General features: G+C 38.2%; 3 protein-coding genes and 1 long non-coding RNA gene across 5 annotated transcripts in view; 2 read left to right on the plus strand and 2 right to left on the minus strand.

The window, feature by feature from the left end:
• Window positions 1–149, minus strand: part of LOC134749436 (uncharacterized) — a 241,598-nt gene extending 241,449 nt beyond the window's left edge. The window contains exon 1 of the mRNA XM_063684370.1: window positions 138–149. The gene's annotated coding sequence lies outside the window, so the exon portion shown is untranslated. The remainder of the gene's footprint in view (window positions 1–137) is intronic.
• The window catches only part of LOC134749449 (uncharacterized), a 604,512-nt gene that overhangs the window by 118,366 nt on the left and 473,420 nt on the right, over window positions 1–12,726 (plus strand). The window lies entirely within an intron of this gene.
• LOC134749415 (probable beta-hexosaminidase fdl) overlaps window positions 1–12,726 on the plus strand; it is a 167,261-nt gene that overhangs the window by 78,415 nt on the left and 76,120 nt on the right. The window lies entirely within an intron of this gene.
• Window positions 1–12,726, minus strand: part of LOC134749448 (uncharacterized) — a 38,144-nt gene that overhangs the window by 11,635 nt on the left and 13,783 nt on the right. The window lies entirely within an intron of this gene.

The following is a 12,726-nucleotide window of genomic DNA, read 5'->3' on the forward strand; positions in this document are numbered from 1 at the left end:
GCATCATTTGGCTTCGGGAGTTTCTTCAATTTTATATATAGATAACCGGTACAACATTTCAGCTAAGGCACATCCCTAAATTGGCTTAGAGCACTAGCTTAAACTCTTCTGGGGGCTCTGAAAAAAAAAACGTAAACTCCAACTTTAGCCACACTATGCCCTAACTTTTAGTACCATTCCGAAAAAGCCACGTTTTGAAAAACATTCCCTAAAGCTTGAGGCCGATTGCATAACAACTTGTAACTAATAATATTAGCGGAAGTTTCTTTCCAATTCCTTTGATCAGAAAGAGACTTTCGCTAATATTATTAGTTACAAGTTGTGATTCAATCGGTCCCTGGTTTTAGATAGCGATATTTGGCCAGTGTTCGTCAAACTTTATTACAAAAGCTGCACACAGATGATAATAATCTCGTCTGTTTCTGTTAGCTCATACGCCATAGGATTTTTGATCATTTAATCAACCCGTGGCTAAAGAGCCAAATATATTACATATACGTAGCGTTGTTGTCTGTAACCCAGAATACCTAGTATCGAATTTCTTTCAATGATACATTTTTATTGCTCATCCTACAAATGGTTGTAGCTGATAGACAAAAAGCGGCAACAAGTTTAATCTTTATATGTACATACCGAGTCATAAAAGTATAAAACTTCTAAAGACAAACTAAAATAGAACAACGTAGTTTTATGTAAGATTAAAGTTACAAATACAACGAAGAAAACATTGCGAGAGGTGGGATTGTCGTGTTGCTGAAAAGAAACTTAAAATAAAAGCAGTAATAGAGATATTTTAGCTCTGGATACGATACTAGCATAAAATATTTTCTGAAGCTCGTGTTCCATAATTCTTGTAATGTACTTTAGAGAAAATATGTATGTTATTTCACCACAGTGACAAGAAGACCAGTTCATAGTTGAAAAGTTTACACTTAAAACGTACGAAGTACGAGAAAGCGTAGCTTATAGGCCTAAGTAGCTGAGGCAATATATAAATATCTACCCGTTTATTTATAAGACGTAACAAACTTAAAAATTTTAGTCAACAAACACAAATGCCAAATGGACAGGTTACACCTTTATTAAAGTTTTTTTTTAATGAATTTTGAAGTATGCACAATGGCGATTTTTTTAATTCTATGTAGGTATTTTGGCGTATTCTAAATTCCTTGACTTAAAAGTGCTCTTAGACCTAATCGCATACTGACTATGATGTATAAAAAAATCCCTTTATTATGGCTCCGCTTATACTGACCAACCGCTTACTATGACGTAATTCCTGTGCGCAGCAGTTTGGTTTTCATATAAAATTCTTTGAAACAAATTTCCGATAAGATGACTTCGCTTATAAGAATAAGAATAAGAATAAGAATAAGAATAAGAAAACATTTATTGCCACACAACAGAAGAGAAATTACAGGAAACGAATAACATAAAAAATTGGCATGCGCGACAAAAGGAGCGGGCTCAGCATATGCTGCGCCAGCCACTTCACCAGGAATTGACCGCACAGCGCTGATTTTCAGTCCGCCCCCTTACTGAACCACATTGATATGTGCGCGGGATATTATTTTTACAGATATATATATATGTGTATGCAACTAAAAATAAACACAAAAAGCTAACAGAAAAAACATTAAAACTTATAGATGAGAGACAGTCTTTACACCTCGCAACGAATAGCCCAGAATATAGAGAAAAAGATAAATTGGTAAAACGTAGTATCCGTGCAGATATCAGGCACCATAATACAAAACTGGTAGAAATAGCCCTAACAAAAAACAAGTCCCTCAAGGCCGCAAAAAAGGTGTATCTCAGGGGCAAAGCTGGATAACTAGCTAAGGGACAGCAGAGGAACAAAACAGGGAGACAGGAATACAATTTTGAATATAGCTACAGAATATTATAAGGCTCTCTACTCGGACCCCCTCCGAACTCAAGATTTACCAATCGAAGACGATAGTTTCAGCGCCATCCCACCAATCACAGAGCATGAGGTATACTTAGCGCTTCGGAAAATGAAGTACAGCAGAAGCGCGGGTGAGGATGGCGTCACAACTGAAGCGTTGCGAGTTGGGGAGCCATCATTAATTCCTCACATTTGTAAATTATTTAATAAAATTATAGCAACTCAATCTTTTCCTAAAAATATGTGCCATTCGAACATAATCCTGTTGCATAAGAAGGGCGACAAGGCTGATATAGGCAACTATCGCCCTATTAGCCTTGTATCCCATCTTTATAAAAATAATAGAAAACCGCATTTCGGGTCAACTTGATCTGCACCAAGCACCCGAACAAGCGGGATTCCGCCCCGGCCTGTCTACCACCGACCACCTACACACGTTAAACCAAGTTATCGAAAAATGCCACGAACATAATCTCCCCCTCTACTTAGCCTTCGTAGACTATTCAAAAGCGTTTGACAGCATATCACACCATGCCATCTTCACAGCTCTAAGTCACCAAGAAATATCCTCTAGTTACATCAAACTTCTAAGCACCGTATACAAACATAGTACAGCCGCCATAAAACTACAATCTTCTGGCCCGTCCTTCGAAGTGCAAAGGGGAGTAAAACAAGGAGATCCGCTATCGCCGAAACTTTTCACCAGCACATTAGAACATGTCTTCCAGAAGCTTGCGCCGCGTTGGGGAGACAAGGGGTTGGTTGTCGGAGAGAAAAGGTTAACCAACCTTCGCTTCGCCGATGACATTGTCCTTTTTTCCTCAACGGCATCCGAGCTACATCATATGCTAGAAGACCTTAGCTACGCAAGCCTCGAGGTTGGACTGAAGATGAATATGTCAAAGACCAAAAGTCATGACTAACAGCACAAAACGTAGGATTGAGGTAAACGGAGAACACATTGCATATGTCCATGAATACCTTTATTTGGGCCAAAAAGTCTCTTTCCAGGCGCGACAAGAAAAAGAGGTCGACAGACGGATCGAGAACGCCTGGAAGAGCTATTGGTCCATGAAACACCTCATGAAGGGAGACCTACCTCTATCACCAAACGTAGGCTCATGGACATGTGCATACTTCCAGTCCTCACCTACGGTGCTCAGACTTGGTCTCTGACGGAAGCTCAGAAGTCCAAACTCGGGGTTTGTCAGAGAGGTATGGAGCGCAGCATATTAGGTGTGAAACTCGGGGATCGCATCCGGAATACCACGCTGCGCTCTAAAACCCAAATAATAGATGTAGCTCGGAAAGCGGACAAGTTAAAGTGGGACTGGGCTGGTCATGTCTGCCGCATGCCGAATGACTTGTGGGCCAAAATAACCACAGAGTGGGTGCCCCATGAGTCAAACCGGGGATCCGGCAGACCTCGTCGGCGATGGCGGGATAACTTGGACTCCTTTTTGAGCGACTGGCCAGATGTAGCTCAAAACCGGGAGGAGTGGAAGAAGAGGGGGAGGCCTTTGCCCAGCAGTGGGACACAATAGGCTCGTAATAATAATATATGTGTATGCAGGTTAAATTTAGAATAATTAGATTACACGAAAAATTTCATAGTTAAACTCTAACAAAGTATTATTACAGTTTCATACAGTTTACAAAATATAATACAATTAACAAGTTTAACTGTTTATCCTAAAATTATTAATAAAATACTTTTCATTACCAAGTCTACTAGTTTGACAGTTACAAAAAAAAGACTAAAGTACTTTTTGTATGAGGGAATACTTATAATATTTTTAACAAATTATAAAATATATGCAAGAAAAGTGTCATAAGTGTAGCACAGCACTATTGTAAATAATTATAAATAATATAGTGACAAATCGCTAAAATTCTGACCAGTTATACTGACACAGTCACTGGTTTTCGTGACCGTCACCACGTATTTTTCCTGCGAGGACGTTTGGTGCGTACGTGGCGTGTAAGTTATTTTAGTTTTGATTCTCAGTGACAAGTTTCAAATTGTTACAAGTTTAGTTTAATAAAACTTATCTCTCACAAAGGAATTTGAGATTAATTTGGAAAACTTAACAAAAATAAGAAGTTGTACAATTCAAAATCAAATCAAATCACTTTATTGCCAAAACATGATAGTACAAAAAATAGCAATACAACAATACAATACAATACTATGCAATATTATGCTTTATATGACATCCGCTTATTATGACGTGTTTGTCACTTCCCTTCGATGTCATTATAAGCGTATTCTACTGTATGTCTTTCAAATAAAACATTATGCCTAACAATTTTGACTTCTCAGCTCCTCACATATATGGCACAACCCCTAAGATTTTAACGTTAGCAAAGTTCGAAGTGTCACCATCGAGTTGACAGCTAACAGTTAACGCTAACAGATTCTATTGGCAGAGCTTAGTTCTGTCGCAGTCTATTTCGGGATCTGCCGACTGCGCCAATTAAGCGATACTCGTAAACTAGCTTTGTTGCTAACTAGCTCGCATTATTAATGAACCTTAATTCTGATCTTACTGTTTATTTCGAGATCCTGTCCGACCAGGGACCGGACAACCCTTTCCGCGATAAAACCCTTTCCATGGGCGACACTTAAACACGGCTAACACATTGAAAGACTTTCCCTTTTGAACTGCAAGCCCATTCATACCCTTACCTTTGACTAACCCTTACCGCAAAGCTAACCAAAAATAAGGCTAGCTCTTAATAAGGGTTACCCTTATCTTTAAGCGCTTTTTATAAAGGTTTCCCTTTGCGTGAAAGAGACAGGATTAGTATATATCTACGTAAGTGTATGAAAAGGAAAGAAAACACGTGCCTAGTCAAAAAACGCCGCCGTCGCCGCCGACGATCGCTCGGATTTGAAGTAATGTGTGCTTTATGAACAAGGTAGATGGCTTAAATTAGCACGCTTATATGCTAAAAGGGAAGCTCTTTATAAGGCTAACCCTTATAAGCAATATGCAAGGTGTTGGTGAGCGGATGATAAGGGTTTTGTAAGGGTATTTGGGCTACCGATTACTCAAATGTGGTAGCTTTATATAAGGGTTTTTAAAAGCAAAACAAAGGGTTTCGTCTGCAAAGGGTATGGTGAGTTAAGCCTTATGCAATACCCTTATAAAACCCCGATAAGGGATAGCGGGCCGGTCCCTGTGTCCGACACCAGTATATTTTAAACACTTAAGGTCTATGAAAAAGTCAAATAGCTTTAATTCGTTTTTTAGGGTTGCGTACCCAAAGGGTAAATACGGGACCCTATTACTAAGACTCCGCTGTCTGTCCGTCTGTCTGTCACCAGGCTGTATCTCATTAACCGTGGTAGCTAGACGGTTAAAATTTTCACAGATGATGTATTTCTGTTGCCGCTATAACAACAAATACTAAAAATAGGATACAATAAATATTTAAGTGGGGCTCCCATACAATATATTCTAGGCAATTTCTAATTGGTCGGGGGTTGAAAGCTGATGCGTACGTGATACTTTTTGGCCATAGGCAGACAGATCTGACAAAAAACTGTGCGTATATTTAATGTGGTGTGCTTATCGCAATCGTTCTGCAGGTACCTATATTTATTGAAGTAAAACTTCTTTAGGCGCGACTAGAGGGTATGAGGGTAACTCAGATTTTTTTTCTGACGGAAGTAACGCTCAGTAGTGACACACGCACAATAGGACACACGTCAAAGTGCCAACATAGCAATAAACGTCATCGTCAAAGAAGTTTTACTTCAATCGCGCGTAAGGATTACACGCACACACTTTTCTTTTTATTGACGTATCCTTTCTCTTCATACCAATCTAATGGGGTGTATCCAAGCAACGATGATTACGTAAGGATTTAATAAGGCTTAATCTCGCATGAGTATCTGATTTCATTTATGGAGATTTCCCCAGCTGACAATAATACTATGGCCGCGGGCCCGAGGGAGTTTCGACTATTATTTGATTAATTCAACCCTCATTTTTTATGTTTCACTACATTAAGTTTTACTATAAGCGAGTTAAACAGGGAAAGTATGTGTTACGCCGGTTTCGTTTTGATGTTTTCGTCGTACCTATAGAATTTATTTATTGACAAAATGTATTGTTCTATATAAATATTTCAGGCGTATTTATAGAATAGAATTCATTTAATTTCTTCGCAGTTTTTATTTTAATTTTCTACGTATTTCAAACAGTACCAGATAAACAATACCAAACTGATTGAAAAAATGTGTAGCTAGATGCATCACACCGAGTACCTAATACAATATATTTATAGCGAGCTGAATTGGGTAAACAATTGGTTGTTAAAAATCCTAAAATCTGTTTCCTAAACACAGCGGTAGAGCGAACATATTTTTCACGGACTTGAAAAGTTATTTCTCCTAAATATTCGTTGGAAGAACTATGCCAGCAGGCGGTCCTTCCTCCAGCAGTGGAAACCTCGTAAAATACCAGGTTGGAGGTCTGTAATGATTCATAGCGCGTATGTTTGTTTCAAACAATATAAAACCTTGCCACTTCAATGCCATATGACTCTGGGTTTAATCGACATCCAAAAAGTACATTTCTTCTCTTTGAAAGTTTGAACCTAACGATAGTTAATGGCGTATTTGTTTAGAACTCGTACAGGTCGTAGGTACAGGGCCTATGCTATGAGTTTTTTAGCTACTTAAACAAACAAATAGGATATTATTACTCAAATTGAATAAGCCCCACAGTAAGCTCAATAAGGCTTGTGTTGTGGATATGTACTTAGACAACGGTATATACTTATAATTTACCTACTTAATATTTTTTATTTATATACCTACCTATTTAAAACTTAATTGCACCAAAAGAAGTAAAAAGTACAAAAGGCGGACTTAATGTCGTAAGGCATTCTCTACCAGTCAACCATTAGGCCAAACAGAAATTTTCTATGGTGGGTGCAGTGAGAAAAAAAATAGAAATAGCAGATATCCGTGCTCATTAGTCTCATCACACAAGAAAATGTCCTTACTGGGATTTGAACCCGGAACCATGCATCGGCTTCATAGGCAGGGTTTTAGCTACTTGCCTTTATAACTAAGATATTAGTTTGACAACTCTCAAGACCAATTAGAGAAATGAAAATTGTTCATTTTGTAAAGAAAATCTACATCTATAGTTAACGGTGTCAAAAAAATTCCATTACAATGCTACATATACTCTACTACACTTTTAATTGATTCCTAAATTACCACCAGCCACCGTCAAAAATCCGTCATTTGTTCCGACTAAGTTCTATTCCTTTTACTTTGCGGCCTAACGCCATTACAGCCTGAACGGCTCAGTTCCGGGCCGGCTGGTAAAAATCGCATTAGCCGTAACTGGCTTAGCCGCGATTAGCGGCCGGCTCGCTCTTCCTGCAAAAGCGATTTCTTGCACTAGGCGACTGAAGATGGTCGAGTAATAGTACATTACTACATAGGCTGGGAAGTAATGGGTTGCCGGCCGGAAGCATGTAGAATGCGGATAGTTATGAGGCCGACAACCCCTATTCACGACGATGTATGTATAGTGCTTTTCTCAAAAAATGCAATGAAATAAATAAATAAATCTCCACGAAATCAAAGTTTTATTTCTAGAGACACTAAAAATAAACTAGACACAAAACATAACTAACACATATACCTATCTTTATCACACGTATATTTTACACACTTTTCAAATTTTCAAAAGTTTCTGATATGCAATTTTTCTTAGTTTTTTATTTATAAAATTGCCTTAAGCATCCGTACACTTCGCCTTCGATTTTGGCAAGTTATTATTTATCAATTAAATTCTGCTTCGCTCTCAATTCGTGGGTTCGGGTACGGCTCAGATATGCAACCTATTGGACCTATTTTCTTTTCATTTTCGAGATAAGACAGACCAAATACTTCTTGCAGGATTTATCTACATCGACTTCCCTTTAATAAAATTATAAAATATTTTAAAGACATTAGTCAAACTATTATCCACGGAACGAATAACAAATCAAAACGTTCAGTTCCGCAATAGGTCAATGCCGTTCAGCGGCCCGTTGGCTATATTTAGAGGTCCTTGGGCCAAACACGCCATTGTGGCCTTTGCTTAAAGGGCTTTATTTACCTGAAGCGGTAAGGATGGTGCGAGGATAAAGTTTACGTCATTGTTTTCGTATATTTGTGTAATGTTCGTATGCTTATTTTGAAGGTTTGAGAAAGGTTTGTCTTTATCGACGAAAGCATCATGTTACTCGTACATAGTGTGATTAATTGTAGGAAATCCTCACAAACTTCTATAAAACTTGACAAGAATTAAAGGCCATTTTAAAAAGCTTCCCTATGGAAGTGTTGAGAATCTTCAAGGGATATTATATTACAGTATAAAAAGGTTGTAATTAAGAGCTTCTTTGAAAAAGAAGTTACCAGTTTCTAAAAAGTTGGAGTTGCCAATGTCCATAGAATACATAATATTGTCTTCGGTTACCGCGATAGTTACTCATGAAATAAAACACCCATTGACCACGAACGCTGTAAAGGGTTCGAAACGTCGGGATGTATTATAAATTCAATATACGCGATATAATCCGTTTTCATAGTTTTATTCCATAGAATACGAAAACCGGTTACTTTCAAGCGGCCCGTACGCTTGTTGGCCACCAAAGCGTAATTACTCATTTGTTATAACCTGACTTGTTCGTGTTTTTTTTTATACCACGTCGGTGGCAATCAAGCATACGGCCCGCCTGATGGTAAGCAGTTACCGAAGCCTATAGACGCCTGCAACACCGTAGATATTACACGCGCGTTGCCGACCCTTTAAAAACCTGTACACTCCTTTTTTGAAGAACCCCATACTGTAGCCCCTCGGGAAAACCTCGGCAGGGAGCTCATTCCACAGCCGAAGCGTCCGCGGGAGGAAATTCCTCTTAAACCACACAGTACGTGACCATTTAGGTGCTAGGGTGTGAGGATTTGTGTAAGATTGTCCAATATTTATTCATCATCATCATCATCTCAGCCGAAAGACGTCCACTGCTGGACTTAGGCCTCCTCCAAGGATCTCCACAACAAACGGTCATTCGCTGCCCTCAACCAACGGTTTCCCGCGACTTTAAGAGGCCGTAGTCGATTTTGGAGCCAAAATTTTAAATTGATAGATTTAGTCGTTGAAATTATACACGTTTTGTTACGTAATATCTAAATAACAAGTATTGGTTTCTATTAGCACGTTTTCTCATCTTGCCTTTTAATAATGAGGTCGCGAGCGTGCGTCACCAGTAATTTATGAAGAGAAGGGTTAGTTTTTAAAAATTCATCAAAAAATTATGGTGGTATATTATACAAATTGATGTATAAGAATAGTTTCAGCAAATGTTGTAGATTGTTTAAGTATCAAAATTACGTTGAAATTAAGTCGAATTTCAGAGAAATTGTCACTTGTTTTGAAGTAATTTCTGGAGAAAATTGAATTTTTTTAACTTTCATTTCCTCGAACTCTAAGTCATATAACAAAAATGTAATCTGATAAAGGTCAAGTCAGAATATGCATAGTACAAATTTACCACTTTTAGCAGTCCAAACTACTAAATTTATAAATAAGAGCGACAAAATCAGTGATTTACGCGCGTTTGCCTAAACGTCCTTCAGAAAAAAAAAACATTACTAATTTAGTCCGTTTTCAAAAAATTGATCTTATAAAAGGCAAGATAAGAAGACGTGCTAATAGAAACCAGTACTTGTTATTTCAATTTAGTAACAAAAGGTGTACAATTTCATCGACTAAATCTATCAATTTTACATTTTTGCGACTAAAATCGACACCGGCCTCTTAACCAGATCGTCGGTCCATCTAGTCTGGGGCCTTCCCACATTATTATAAATATTTATTAATTTTACCTAATTACACGCGCGTTGCCGACCCATTAAAAACCTGTACACTCCTTTTTTGAAGAACCCCATACTGTAGCCCCTCGGGAAAACCTCGGCCTGGAGCTCATTCCACAGCCGTGTTATCTCGTCATGCGTCATCAATGATGAGCAACTCAAAGGGCGAGCGTTCGCCTCGACGCCTCTTTGACGGGCTTGATTAAATGAGTCTACGACATACTTTTAAGAGGGTGAAGAGTACGTAATCCTATAAGAGTAGTTGATTGATAACTCATTTTTTGGCTAGATGGATGGAAATAATACATGTATTGAGGTAAGATGCGTATTAGTAGCCGGTGACGATAAACATACAAAAATACGACAGTAGTAACTTCTGTTAGGTTAGGTTAGTAAGGTTAGTATGGTAAATGCCAATGCCATGCATATTGGTCATCACTCGCATGATATCGAATCTTTATCCGAGCCGCCAAGAGGTATAAAAAGTGTACCGTTCCATTAAAATTTTAATTTTCGACAAGTCTCAATTGCATTTTTCCTGACAAGTTTTGATGTGTGGGCTGTTAAGAGGCTATGACGAATTTATGGTGTGTGCATTGAGGCAAAGAAACCGTATTTTTGCATGTTGCCCCTTGGCAATGACACCGAAGACTGCCTTTACCCGCGGTAATGCGTTTAACGGGGTTCCGTCTCCCGCCCTACCCCGCCCCTCGGCCATTTGCTGCGGTAGAGCGCAATAAGGTCGAGGAGGGAGGTTGTCCTAGCTAGATCATCGGCTTCATGGGTATATTAGATATTTTTGTATATTTTACTCACACTCGAAGTGAAAAGCAGAGTGTATAACTCAGGCATAAATGTCCATTTATATCCTCGACTATATTGGTCCTCGCTGCGCTCGAACCAGTAAATTGCCTCGGATAAAAATGGATCGCTTTATGCCCTTGTTGTACAATATACTATTTCACTCAGATGCTCCGAGCAGCCCAAAAGCCGAGCGCGCCCGATCGTTCAAGTGACCCCCTTTATCTAAGTCAATCACATAGCCTTTACTTTTATTATGTCATTATATGTATCTGCCTGGCACTCAATATTAGGTATTCTACCTGATGAATATTCAAATGGATTTTCTAAATTCATCGTTTCAAGGGTTTTTCGTGATTAGGGGTTTTAATCTGTTAATGTAATATACCCAGTTGGGGGGAATATTCATGCCCCGTGACCTTTGTTACTTCGCTCTGACCAATCGATAGAGGAAAATTAGTGAACGAGCAAAGCGAGGTTTTAGCGTCAACTGGGAGTGCACATTTTTATCATAGTTAGACGACCAATATCCATTAAATTTGACCGGAGGTCAGTTCAGAAACATATCTTTCTAACTGCGGTTGTACATTTTATCATAGTTAGATCACCAATATCCATGAAATTTGACCTGAACGCAAATCAGAAATATATCTTTCAACGAGCGCGCCTAAATTACTGAAGTTCGACAACTTTTGTCTATTTTCTTTCTCTAAACATGTTGCTTAAATGTATAAATCTCGGGTCACTTCCTGATGTTTTAGAGCCACGTCTTACTGCCAATCTTACGCTTTCTCGACTTTTTTATCAGGACAACTTGCTTTACAGAATACCGATAGTGGCTTAGTACGAGTACCAATTTTCTTTCATTGCAAAACTTTTACTTTTGTTCATTTATCTGTCCTACTTGTTGGACACGTTGCATACTTCGGTATGAATGTGATCACATCTAGAAAACATAACTTTCTTACAGAGCTGTTTTCATACCAGTAATACAAGCAAGTTATACACTTCTACTAATTTGACCAGATGGCGTATATTCTAGTTTTATAACAAGAACAAGAAAAAACTCGTTGTTGACTACGCGAGCAGGGATGCATAATTCTGGCGTTAATTAGATTTCCGTTTTTCTTCTTTATTTTGGGGTTTTCGAGTATAAGCACAAAGTATACGCAGAAAATAATTTTATTTCTCTGTCTCATTTTAGGTAGCTTAAAGCTTAAGCTTGTCAGTGTAATTTATATGTAACTAAAGTGACTAAGTCATAACTAATATTAATAGTGGTTCTATTCTATGAATTGTAGATCTCGCAAGTTCACATAAATTCGCCATTTACAAAAAAACTGCGTCGATAAAAACATCCATATAATTATCGAACCTGATCAGAAAATTTCATAAGAAACGGTTAAGAATTACAATTTGTTCAGGAGAATAGCCAAACAGATATACAAAAGCATTTTGTCCAAGCTGAAATGGAGATGATTTGCGCTCACTCGGTCAATACATGCGAAAGTCTGTCTGTCTATCCCTTGCCTTTACACTGCTTGAATTCCCCTGAACTGATGATAATAAAATTTAGCATGTTGACATATTTGGCTTATAGAGTATAGATAAAGGCTTCTATATTCCCCTGGGGAAAGAAAGGTAAATGTGACAATACTAAAACCATACGGAATATCAAAGTATTTTATATTTATATTAATGTCCCAAAAGTTGTGTTCTAATCCTAATCCCGTTGACCTTTGCATTTGTTAAATTCAAATTTTAATAGTCCATTATCCTCTCCAACAAGGTTACCTTTGACATTTAAAGACAATCCAGAATCCACTGCAATCCCTCGCATTTGCATAAAAGGCAAGTTAATTGTTACATCGCACTTGCTAAGGGGCTAGTGACGAGAGTTCTCGTTTGCGTTATGCCTATTTTTGTATGGGATTTTAAACAGCGCGCCAAACGGGACGTTTCGGAAATTCAAAATCCCATACAAAAACACAAATGACGACGCAAACGCGTCCATCACGTCACGCTATCGAATGAATAATTTACACTAGGGGTACTGATATGAATAACGTGTTTAGAAACTTTAGAATTAGAAATGTCAGAATCAGAATATATCAGAAAAAAATGA

Source organism: Cydia strobilella, chromosome 18 (assembly GCF_947568885.1).
Source record: "Cydia strobilella chromosome 18, ilCydStro3.1, whole genome shotgun sequence".
In the NCBI taxonomy this organism is placed as follows: Eukaryota; Metazoa; Arthropoda; class Insecta; order Lepidoptera; family Tortricidae; genus Cydia; species Cydia strobilella.